At 38.7% G+C, this 11,772-nt stretch overlaps 1 pseudogene; it reads left to right on the top strand.

Moving 5' to 3' along the window:
* Positions 1 to 4,130: 4,130 nt before the first annotated feature.
* Positions 4,131 to 6,126, top strand: LOC136405394 (ornithine decarboxylase-like; annotated as a pseudogene).
* The last annotated feature ends 5,646 nt before the right edge of the window (positions 6,127 to 11,772 follow it).

The following is an 11,772-nucleotide window of genomic DNA, read 5'->3' as shown; positions in this document are numbered from 1 at the left end:
AAATTAGGGGGTATTTTGTTGCTTCACATTCATTTTGAAATATCCCCTAATTTTTGTGAGCAGTATATGTGACCTTCCTGGACAAATAGCTGAGCAGTGCATTGGGTTTTTGAGGTACAAGAGCAGAAGTTCAGAAACATTGGCTGTCAGAATCCAAGTGTAACATACCTTTTGTTTTGGGACAGGTTGGTGACTTGACTTTCCCCATTCAGCTCCTTTCCTTTGCAACTCATTCTGATAAAGCTAATCCTAAGTGAAATGGTTCTTGAACCTGTGGTCATTGGAACTATTAAAGCTCTATAGAGTGTGCTGAACATTAGCCTGAGGCAGTACTACCCTTACTTTCTGGACCTCACTTTCAGAGACCCTGTCTGGATCCTCCTGCCGCTGGTCCCTGCCCCACAGAATAAAGGATTTACTGGGCCAAAGGCATGTGACCATCTAGTGCTGGTTCTGTACTTTGTCTCTCTTCCAAACCATGCTTGCAGTACTAAACAGTGGAATTCCTTACAAAATTATGCCAAAGTCCTTTACCCAGGCCTCCACAGCCTTCATCCTCTGACATTTCTGCCAAAGGACCTTGTCTTTCAGTTGTGGATCTCCAGGTTGCAGGGGGAACCAAGGGTAGTTTGTAGGGGTGTGTGTATATGGGAGGGTTAGCTTCTGACCAGATCCCACATGGTGCTCAATTATAGGTTATAGTCATTCTATTTTAGAAACGTGGTGAAGCTGAGGTATAAGATTCCCTGAGTTGACTTGTTGCTATGATAACATGAGAATAGCCAACTCATGTTGACAAAATTATACTTAATGTCAATCTGGTTATGACATTTGGATTCCAAAATCACTGTAAATTTTTATTCAGGTGTGAGATGTATAATAGGTGCCTATCTGATAGGTGGCCTGGAAAACTTAACAATTGAGGTGACTAAAATATACGGCCTGCTCATGTCTTTGCCCACAGCCACTGCCAGACCCTCACTACCAGACCCCTCCAGATGTCACCCTCTAGCCACTTGCAAAAATTTTCATCTTATGCTATCTAGGACTTTACTTAATCATATCTTAGATCCAGACATATCAGTGATAAGTAAGAACATCTACATCATGTTAGCAATGAGCTAATTATAGTAAATGACATCTTAATAAGTGAGATCTCAAGTAATCTTTGTGATGTCAACACACTCCAGAAAAGTATATGTTTTTATATAGAAGCACTTTTGTTTTTCATAATAATTTTAAAATGTTGGAACAACATGCCAGATACATTATTTTGGAAGAACTGAATAAAATTTGTTTAAAAAACTTATCTAAAAGACTATAAACTCTCTTCTACTGTACTTTAATTTTATACATGTCTGTGATAGATTTTGAATGAATGAGATGCTAAACCTCAATGTTGTTTTAATGTTATCATTCTGTTAAATACTTGTTTTAATGAAAAGAGAGGTTTAATAACCAAGTATTTTCTTTTTATAAAATTGAAATAAAATTTCAAAACAAAATTAACTGTTTTCAAGTGTACAATTCAGTGTCATTTAATGCATTAACAATGTTGTGCAAACAGACCTTCTTTAATTTCAAAACTTTTCATCACCTGGGGAAAAAAACCTGTATACCCAATCATGTCATCATTCACATTTCTCCTCCCCCATCTCCTGGTAACTACTAATCTGTTTTTGGTCTCTATGGATTTTTGCTTATTCTGGCTATATCATATAAAAGGAGTCATATAATATGTGGCCTTTTCTGTCTGTCTTCTTTCACTTAGCATTAATGTTTTGGGGGTTCATCTGAGTTGTAGCATTTATCAGTACTTTGTTTCTTTTCATGGTGGAATAATATTCTATCGTCTGTATAAATCACAATTTTTTCATTCATTGGTTGATGGGCATTTGGGTTGCTTCTCCTTGGTGGCTATTATGAATATGTAATAAATATGAATGTACATGTTTCTGTGTGGATATGTGTTTTTATTTTCTTGCGTGCATACCTAGGAGTGAAATTGTTATATGGTAATTCCAAGTTTAACTTTTTGGGGAACTGCCAAAATAAAAGAGTTCTGTATACTCTGATTATCTTTGAATTTTAAACAATATAGTGTATCTTTTAATGGCTTTAATGATATATAATTCACATACTATAAAGTTCACCCAAGTAAAGTATATTATTCAATAATTTTTAGTATATTCACATGATGTACAACCATCAGTACAATTTTAAAACTTTTTTATCACCCTCAAAAGACACTTTGTACTCTTTTGTAGTCAATTTCCATCCCCTCTATTACCCTTAAACCTAGCAATCACTAATCTACATTCTCTCTATATAGGTTTACTTATTCTGGATGTTTCACATAAATAGTCATATAGTATGTGGTCTTTTGTGACTGGCTTCTCTCATTTAGCATAATGTTTCAAGATTTATTCACATTGTAGCATACATCAAGTCTTTATTCCTTTTATGGCTGAATAATATTTTATTGTATGAATATAACATACTTTGCTTATTTATTCATCAGTTGATGGGCATTTGGGTCGTTTCCATTTATTGGCTATTACAAATAATGCTGCTATAAACATATGTGTACAAGTTTCTGTGTAAATCTATTTTTTTAGTTCTTTGGCAGATATACTTAGGAGTGAAATTCCTGGTTCATATGATAATTTTATTTAACTTTTATAAGAACTTCCAGACTGTTCTAAAGTGGCTATAATATTTTGCATTCATGTCAATAGTATGCAAAGATTTCAGATTCTTCACAGCCCTGATAACATTTATTTTGTCTTTTAAAAAATGATTATTGGAGATGATGTCAGAGTAATGACGGCATGAGAGACAGTCCTGATTTCTCCCCTTAAAATTTCAACAAATTGAACAACTATAATGCAGCAAAGGAACCCCAGCAGGACTCACTGGCACAGCAGGGAGATCTACACTTTGAAACGACTAAAGGTGAGATGGGGTGAAAAGGGGGGCAGAAGATAAAATTCAATTGCAATGGGCTTTGGAGAAGAGAGGAAACAAAACTGGAGTGACTGGGTTTTTTTTTCCCCCTCTGCTGGTCTATGGGGAGGAGGGAATCTTGGACTCTCTGGATTTTGTCTGCGGGTAAGGAAAGGGAAACCCAGAGTTACTGGGTCTCCTTCTGCTGGGAGGAGTGATGAGACAGAGAGGCAGAGTGGGAGATAAACCAAAGTGGACTGAGCATGGGGTCATGGCCAATGTTCCTGTGGTCTGCCTATAGCCTGCAGAGAAAGAGACAGAGAAAGCTAAAGTGCAGCCCCCAGCTTCCCAGATCCGACCTGCCTCACCTTGTGGTACGGAGAGTGGCAGAGACAAACCTTACATCTGGTTCTCCAGAGCAACCTTCTCCCCTGAAGAGCAGAGGTGCTCCACAACCGGTCCCCAGGACTGTTGAGACATAGGAAGGCGTGCCGGGAAGCCTGAGAATGCCATTGTTAAAGCTGTAAAGGAGGAAAACCAAAGCTGTAAAGCTGAAGCCATAAAGCCCTCACAACACACCCGACCCACCAACACGATTGCGGCCCTGCCTACATCCTTGGGACAGCTACACCCCAGTGACCAGCCCAGGAACTTCACAGAACTAAAAGATGTAATACAGTGACACCTACAGGAAGAAACCTCTCAAACCCAAAATTTATTTTTCTTCCCCCCATTTTTCCTTTTCTCTTCTTATTCTTTTTTAATTTAATTAAAAAAATTTTTATTCTTATTTTGTGTGTGTTTTGTTTTTTCTTTTTTTCTTTGCTTTCGGCCTTTTTTCCAGTGGTTTTTCTTCTTTACTTGCCATAATTTTTTAAATTTTTAAATTTTTTATTGTATTTTTAAAATTTTTCTATTTTTATAAGTTGTTCTTTTGTTAGCATTTAAAAAAATACCACTCTCAAATACTATCAAGAAGAAATTGAAGGTCAGTCTGCTCAGCCTTCGCCGCGGCCCCTCTGCCAGTGCTGCGGTGCCACCTCGGGCCACGGTCCTCCACGGGAGGCAGCGAGGCGGGGGGGGGGGGCGGCCCACGGGGTCGGCTGAGGCGCCCCTGCGGTGAAGCCCACGCGGCAAGCCGGGTAGCAGGTGCAGCAGAAGTGCGGACGAGCTGGCCCAGGACACTTCTGCTGCCCAGAGAGAGCAAGCACCCATCTTCCGCAGGACTTGGAATTCTTGGAGGACTGCCTTTGTGGAAAGCTGGCAATCATTTCTTTAAATTCCATCTTAGTTTTCCTGTTTGTTGCATTTAAGAAGAACAGCCAGAAACCATGAACAGCTTCAGTAATGAATTAGACTGCCTTTTCCTTGATGAGAGCTTTACTGCCAAGGACATTTTAGACCAAAAAATTAACGAAGTTTCTTCTTCTGATGATAAGGATGCCTTCTATGTTGCGGACCTGGGAGACATCCTAAAGAAACATCTGAAATGGTTAAAGCTCTTCCTCGGATCACCCCCTTTTATGCGGTCAAATGCAATGACAGCAGGACCATAGTGAAGACTCTTGCTGCCATGGGGACAGGGTTCAACTGTGCCAGTAAGACTGAAATACAATTGGTGTAGAGTCTTGGGGTGCCTCCAGAGAGGATTATCTATGCAAATCCATGTAAACAAGTGTCTCAGATTAAATATGCTGCCAATAATGAAGTCCGGATGGTGACGTTCGATAGGGAAGTCGAGCTGATGAAAGTTGCCAGGGCACATCCAAAGGCAAAGTTGGTTTTGCGGATTGCCACCGATGATTCCAAAGCAGTCTGTTGTCTCAGTGTTAAATTTTGTGCCACACTCAAAACTAGCAGGCTTCTTTTGGAACGGGGAAAAGAGCTAAATATTGATGTTATCGGTGTCAGCTTCCACGTGGGAAGTGGATGTACTGACCCCAAGACCTTAGTACAGGCCATCTCGGATGCCCGCTGCTTCTTTGACACGGGGGCTGAGGTTGGTTTCAACATGTATCTGCTTGATATTGGAGGTGACTTTCCTGGATCTGAGGATGTAAAGCTTAAATTTGAAGAGATCGCCAGTGTCATCAACCCAGCCCTGGACAAGTACTTTCCATCAGACTCGGGAGTGACAGTAATCGCCGAGCCAGACAGATACTATGTTGCATCAGCCTTCACGCTTGCAGTTAACATCATTGCCAAAAAGTTGGTGTTAAAGGAGCAAACAGGCTCTGATGATGAGAAGGAGTCGAGCGAGAAAACCTTTATGTATTACGTGATTGATGGCGTGTATGGGTCGTTTAATTGTATCCTCTATGATCATGCCCACGTGAAACCCCTTCTGCAGAAGAGGCCCAAACCGGATGAAAGGTACTACTCGTCCAGCATGGGGACCGACCTGTGATGGCCTGGACCGCATCGTCGAGCGCTGTGGCTTGCCCGAGATGCACGTGGGGGACTGGATGCTCTTTGAGAACATGGGAGCTTACACCATGGCTGCCACTTCCACCTTCAATGGCTTCCAGAGGCCGACATCCACTATGTGATGTCGGGGCCTACATGGTTAGTGACTGTACACGCGTGTGTGTGGGGGAAGGCACAGACCTGGGTTTGTGCTGCCTCGTATCTCACTGCAGTCGGAATAAAGTATTTTGCGTAGGATGAAAGTGTTTAGAGTTTATTTTCTCCCCATATTAAGAAGAGATGCTCTAGAAAATTTGGAAAATATAAATGGATGGGGAGAAAAATCTCCAATAACAGTGATTTGTATTTTCAGATTTTTCCTGATGCACAACCATTTTAGAAAAGATTGGTTAAGCTATCTCTACGTAGCAATGTTATTTAACGAATGCACATGACCTGTGGTTTCCTTATTACCAAAAAGATGGTTCTGAAGAAATGCTTGCTTCAGATATATCGAATTGTTGCCTAATGCCAGTAACCTAGGAAGTCGGTTCATGAATAAGTTATTTGAAGCTGCTCAGTGTGGGTGACCCCAGGTTTCTGAATATGACACTTCTGTCTCCCAGGCAACTGATGCAGCAAGTCCAGAAGCAGGACGGCGGCCCCGGCATGGAGGAGCAGGACATCAGCGCTCTGCCTGTGTCCTGCGCCTGGGAGAGTGGGATCAAGCGCCACCCGGCGGCCTGTGCCTCAGCCCGCATCAATGTGTAGAGGCTGTTCCCGTAGCTGTCACTGCTTGTGGAGCTTGAATTAAGGGATTCAGGGGCACCATTTAACTTAATTATTGCTAGTTTTGAAATGTTGTCATAAGTAAGGTGGGCACAGATGGAACAATATGGAAGGCTAGGAGACCAGGGTCACACTTATCCGTGTACCTATGGAAACTATTTGAATATTTGTTTTATATAGATTTTTATTCAGTTTTCAAACATGCTACTAAAGAGTGCCCCTCAGCCGCAGAGCAAGCATTTGTAGCTTGTACGTGGGCAGAATGGGCCAGAAGCTCCGTGTTGTGACTTGTAAATTGAATACCATAGATACACAGGACAGAGACATTGTTCAGAAAGAAAATGAAAATTTTCCAGAAGAAAAATCTCAATCATGTGGATGCCTTGGAATTAAGCAATAGAGAATTAAAATTTGAAGTTCTGAAAATACTCAACAAGAGGCAAGAAGACACCAACAGGCAACTTAATGAGCTAAAAAACAAACAAACCCCAAATTAATGAACAAAATGAATACCTCACCAAGGAAATTGAAACTTTAAAAACTTAGATGAAGAACTCTGTATGTGAATTGAAGACTGAGGTAGTAAGTTTAGCTAATAGAACAAACCAGATAGAGGAAAGAATCTGCGACATCATAGACAGGCAACCAGAGATGCTATAGAGAGAAGAGGAGAGAGACTCACAATTTAAAAAAACCGAGAGAGCTCTACAAGAACTGTCTGACTCCATCAGAAAGAGCTATATAAGAATAATGAGTTTATCAAAAGAAGATGAGAAGGAGAGCCTATTCAAACAAAAAATTGATGACGATTTCCCAAACCTATGGAAAGAATTAGAGCCTCAAATCCAAGAAGCAAACAGAATGCCAAGTCACAGCAGCAACCCAAACAGACATACTCCAAGGCAAATAGTAGTAAAGTTGTCAAAAATCAATGACAAAGAAAGAATCCTCAAGGCACCTAGGGAAAAGAAGACCTTAACATATAAAGGAAAGCCCATTAGGTTATCATCAGACTTCTCAACAGAAACTCTACAAGCCAGGAGATAGTGGACCCAAACATTTAAAGTATGGAAAGAGAGGAATTACCAGCCAAGAATACTATATCCATCAAAGTTATACTTCAAATATGAAGGAAAATTAAAAATTTTTACAGACATGCAGAAGCTGAGTGAATTAATCACCAGAAAACCCCTACTGCAGGAAATACTCAAAGGGGTGATTCAACCAGACACAAAGAACAAAACAAATCAAAACTACAAGTGAAAGCTCCAACAAGGTCACAATAAAAACAAGGATAATCTGTGACAACAATAACATAAAAGGGGAGAGGATAAAGATCTGCAGAAGCAAAGGAAGATTGAGTGCAGAAGCGCTCATATCACAAAGGACTCTTATATATATGAACATTTTTTTCTTAACCTAATGGTAACCACCCATGAAAAAGGAACTACTGAAACACACAGCTTAAAAAAGAAGAAACAAGCAAAAAAAAGTATGGAATACCTCTAAACAAAAACAACTGAAAGAAACAAAAAGAAGAACCAAATAAGACACAGAGCTACCAGAAAACAAAACATAAAATGGCTATAGGAAATACTTAGGTGCCAATAATTACTCTAACTGTAATTGGACTGAACTAACCAATAAAGAGGCATAGAGTAGCAGATTGGATCAAAAAGAAAAACCCAAACATACACTGCCTTCAAGAGACACATCTAAACTGCAAGGACAAAAGTAAATTCAAAGTGAAAGGTTGGAAAATGATTCTCCAAGCAAATAATACCCAAAGAAAAGCATGTGTAGCCATATTCATATCTGACAACGTTGACTTTAGAACAACAAAGGTAATGAGAGACAAAGATGGACATTTTATAATTATAAAGGGGACATTGTATCAAAAAGACATAACACTTTTTTCTTTTCTTGTATTTTTCTGAAGTGAGAAGCCAGAGGCAGAGAGACAGACTCCCACATGCACCCGACTGGGATCCATCTGGCATGCCCACCAGGAGGTGATGCTTTGCCCATCTGAGGTGTCGCTCCATTGCAACCAGAGCCATTCTAGCACCTGAGGTGGAGGCCATGGAGCCATTCTCAGTGCCCAGGCCAACTTTTGCTCGAATGGAGCCTTGGCTACAGGAGGGGAAGAGAAAGGCAGAGAGAAAGAAGAGAAGGAGGGGTTGAGAAGCAGATGGCTGCTTCTCCTGTGTGACCTGGCTGGAAATCGAACCCCGACTTCCACACTCCAGGCCAATGCTCTACCACTGAGCCAATCAGCCAGGGCCAAGACATAACACTTCTTAATATATATGCACCAAATCAGGGAGAATCAAAGTATATATGACATCTACTAACTGCTCTAAACATAGAAGCAGACAAAAACATGATCATACCTGGTGATTTCAACACACCATTGACGAATTTAGATAGATCATCCAAACAGAACATCAATAAAGAAATACTGGCCTTGCCTGACCTGTGGTGGCGCAGTGGATAAAGCGTCGACCTGGAAATGCTGAAGTCGCCGGTTCGAAACCCTGGGTTTACCTGGTCAAGGCACATATGGGAGTTGATGCTTCCAGCTCCTCCCCCCTGTCTCTCTCTCCTCTCTCTCTCTGATTCTCTCTCTCTCCTCTCTAAAATGAAAAAAAAAAAAAAAAGAAAAAAAAGAAATACCGGCCTTAAATAATACTCTGGACCAAATGGACATAATAGACATTTATAAGACATTTTATCCCAAAACGTCAGATCATACATTCTTCTCCAGTGTGCATGGAACATTCTCAAGGATAGACCATATGTTGGGCCACAAAACTAACATTAACAAATTCAGGAAGATTGAATTTACAGTATACTAAGCATATTTTCTGATCATAAGCCTTTGAAATTAGAATTCAACTGTGAAAAAGGAAGTAAAGAAACCCATAAAAACATGGAAATTAAACAACAGGCTTCTAAAAAATTACTGGGTCAAAGAAGAAATAAAAGGAGAGATAAAAAGAGATATACAGACAAATGAAAATAACAACATGACATATCAAAATTTCTGGGATGAAGAGAAAGCAGTAATAAAAGGGAAGTTTTGTTTCTATTATTACAGGTTTATGTCAAGAAACAAGAGAGATCCCAAGTAAACAACCTAACATCACACCTTAAGGAACTAGAAAAAGAAGAACAATAGCAACCCAAAGTCAGTAGAAGAATGGAAATAGTAAAAATTAGAGCAGGAATAAATAAAATAGAGAACAAAAGAACTATAGAAAAAATTAATACAACAAAGAGCTGATTCTTTAAAAGATCAATAAAATCAACAACACAGTGGCCAGGACATGGAAACAACCAAAAAGCCCATCAATAGATGACTGGATAAAGAAGATGTGGCACATATACACTATGGAATACTACTCAGCCATAAGAAATGATGACATCGGAACATTTACAGCAAAATGGTGGGATCTTGATAACATGATACGAAGCGAAATAAGTAAATCAGAAAAAACCAGGAACTGCATTATTCCATACGTAGGTGGGACATAATAGTGAAACTAAGAGACACTGATAAGAGTGTGGTGGTTACGGGGGGGAGGGGGGAATGGGAGAGGGATAGGGGGTGGGGAGGGGCACAAAGAAAACAAGATAGAAGGTGACAGAGGATAATCTGACTTTGGGTGGTGGGTATGCAACATAATTGAACGACAAGATAACCTGGACTTGTTATCTTTGAATATATGTATCCTGATTTATTGATGTCACCCCATTAAAAAAATAAAATTATGAAAAAAAAAATTAAATCAACAAATCACTGGCCAAATTTACTAAGGAAAAAAAAAAGGAAGGACTCAGATAAACAAAATCCAAAATGAAAGAGGAGAAATTACCACAGACATCATTGATATAAAAAGGATAATAGTAGAATATTATGAAAGATTATATGCCACCAAATTCAACAACCTGGAGGAAATGGGTAAATTCCTAGAATTATACAATCTTCCTAGACTGAGCCACAAAGAAGTGGAAAACCTAAATGGACCCATAAGTAGGGAGGAAATAGAAACAACTATCAAAAACCTCCCAAAAAACAAAAGTCTAGGACCAGATGGTTATACTAGTGAACTCTACCAAACATTCAAAGAAGATTTGTACCTATCCTTCTCAAAGTTTTCCAAAAAATAGAAGAAGCAATACTCCCCAACACGACCCTCATTCCAAAACCTGGAAAGGACAACACACAAAAAGAATACTATAGACCAATATTTCTAATGAATACAGATGCAAAAATCCTAAACAAAATATTAGCATTTCGAATATAACAACATATTAAAAAAAATCATACATTCTGATCAAGTGGGATTCATTCCAGGAGAACAAGGATGGTTGAACATATGGAAATTGATCAATGTAATACACCACTCAACAAAATAAAGAAAAAACCACAAGATCCTATCAATAGATGCAGAGAAGGCATTTGATAAGATACAACATCCTTCTGTGTTTAAAACACTCAATAAAATTGGGATAGAAGAAAATTATTTCAACATAATAAAGGCCATATATGATAAACCATCAGTTAATATCATACTAAATGGTGAAAAAATAAAGGCTTTTCCTCTAAAATCATGAATGATACAAGGCTGCACACTGTCTCCACTCTTATTCAACATAGTTCTGAAACTTTTATTCAGAACAATTAGGCAAGAGAAAGAAATAAAAGGCATCCATATCATGAAAGATGAAGTAAAGGTATCACTTTTTGCAGCTGACATGATCCTGTATGGAGAAAAACCCAAAGACTTCACCAAAAAACGATTAGAAACAGAAAACCAATACAGTAAAGTCACAGGATACAAAATCGTATACAAAAATCAACTGCTTTTCTATATGCCAAGTATAAAACTTTGGAAAATGAACTAAAAAACCCCAACACCAATTCCTTTTACAATTACAACAACAACAACAACAAAATAAAGTACCTAGGAATAAACCTAACAAAGGATATGAAGGACCTGTTTACTGAAAACTACAAAACATTATTGAAAGATATTGAAAAAGACACAATGAAATAGAAAAATATTCCATGTTCATGGATTGGAAGAATCAACATAGCTAAAATAGCCATATTACACAAAGCAATATACAAATTTAATGCAATCCCATCAAAAACCCAATATTATTTTTTAAAGAAATAGAACAAAAAATTACCAGGTTTGTATGGAACCATAAAGAAACCTGAATCGCTAAAGCAATCCTGAGGAAAAAGAATGAAGCTAGAGGTATCACACTACCTGACTTCAAATTATACAATAGAGCCATGATAATCAAAACAGCTTGGTATTGGCAGAAAAACAGACATACAGACCAATGAAACAGAACCTAGAGCTCAGAAGTAAAACCACATACATATGGACAAATCATCTTTGACAAAGGAGCCAAAAACACACAATGGAGAAAAGAAAGCCTCTTCAATAAATGGTGTTGGGAACATTGAAAAACCACATGCAAAAGAATGAATGTGGACTATATATAGTTTGTCCTTTGCACAAATGTTAATTGAAAATGGATGAAAGACCTGAATATAAGATCTGAAATAATAAATTATATAGAAGAAAACAGCTACTAAATTCATGGACCTTG

Source organism: Saccopteryx leptura, chromosome 5 (assembly GCF_036850995.1).
Source record: "Saccopteryx leptura isolate mSacLep1 chromosome 5, mSacLep1_pri_phased_curated, whole genome shotgun sequence".
NCBI lineage: Eukaryota > Metazoa > Chordata > Mammalia > Chiroptera > Emballonuridae > Saccopteryx > Saccopteryx leptura.
The sequence above is the reverse complement of the archived record's forward strand: the minus strand, read 5'-3'. Positions and strand labels throughout refer to the sequence as shown.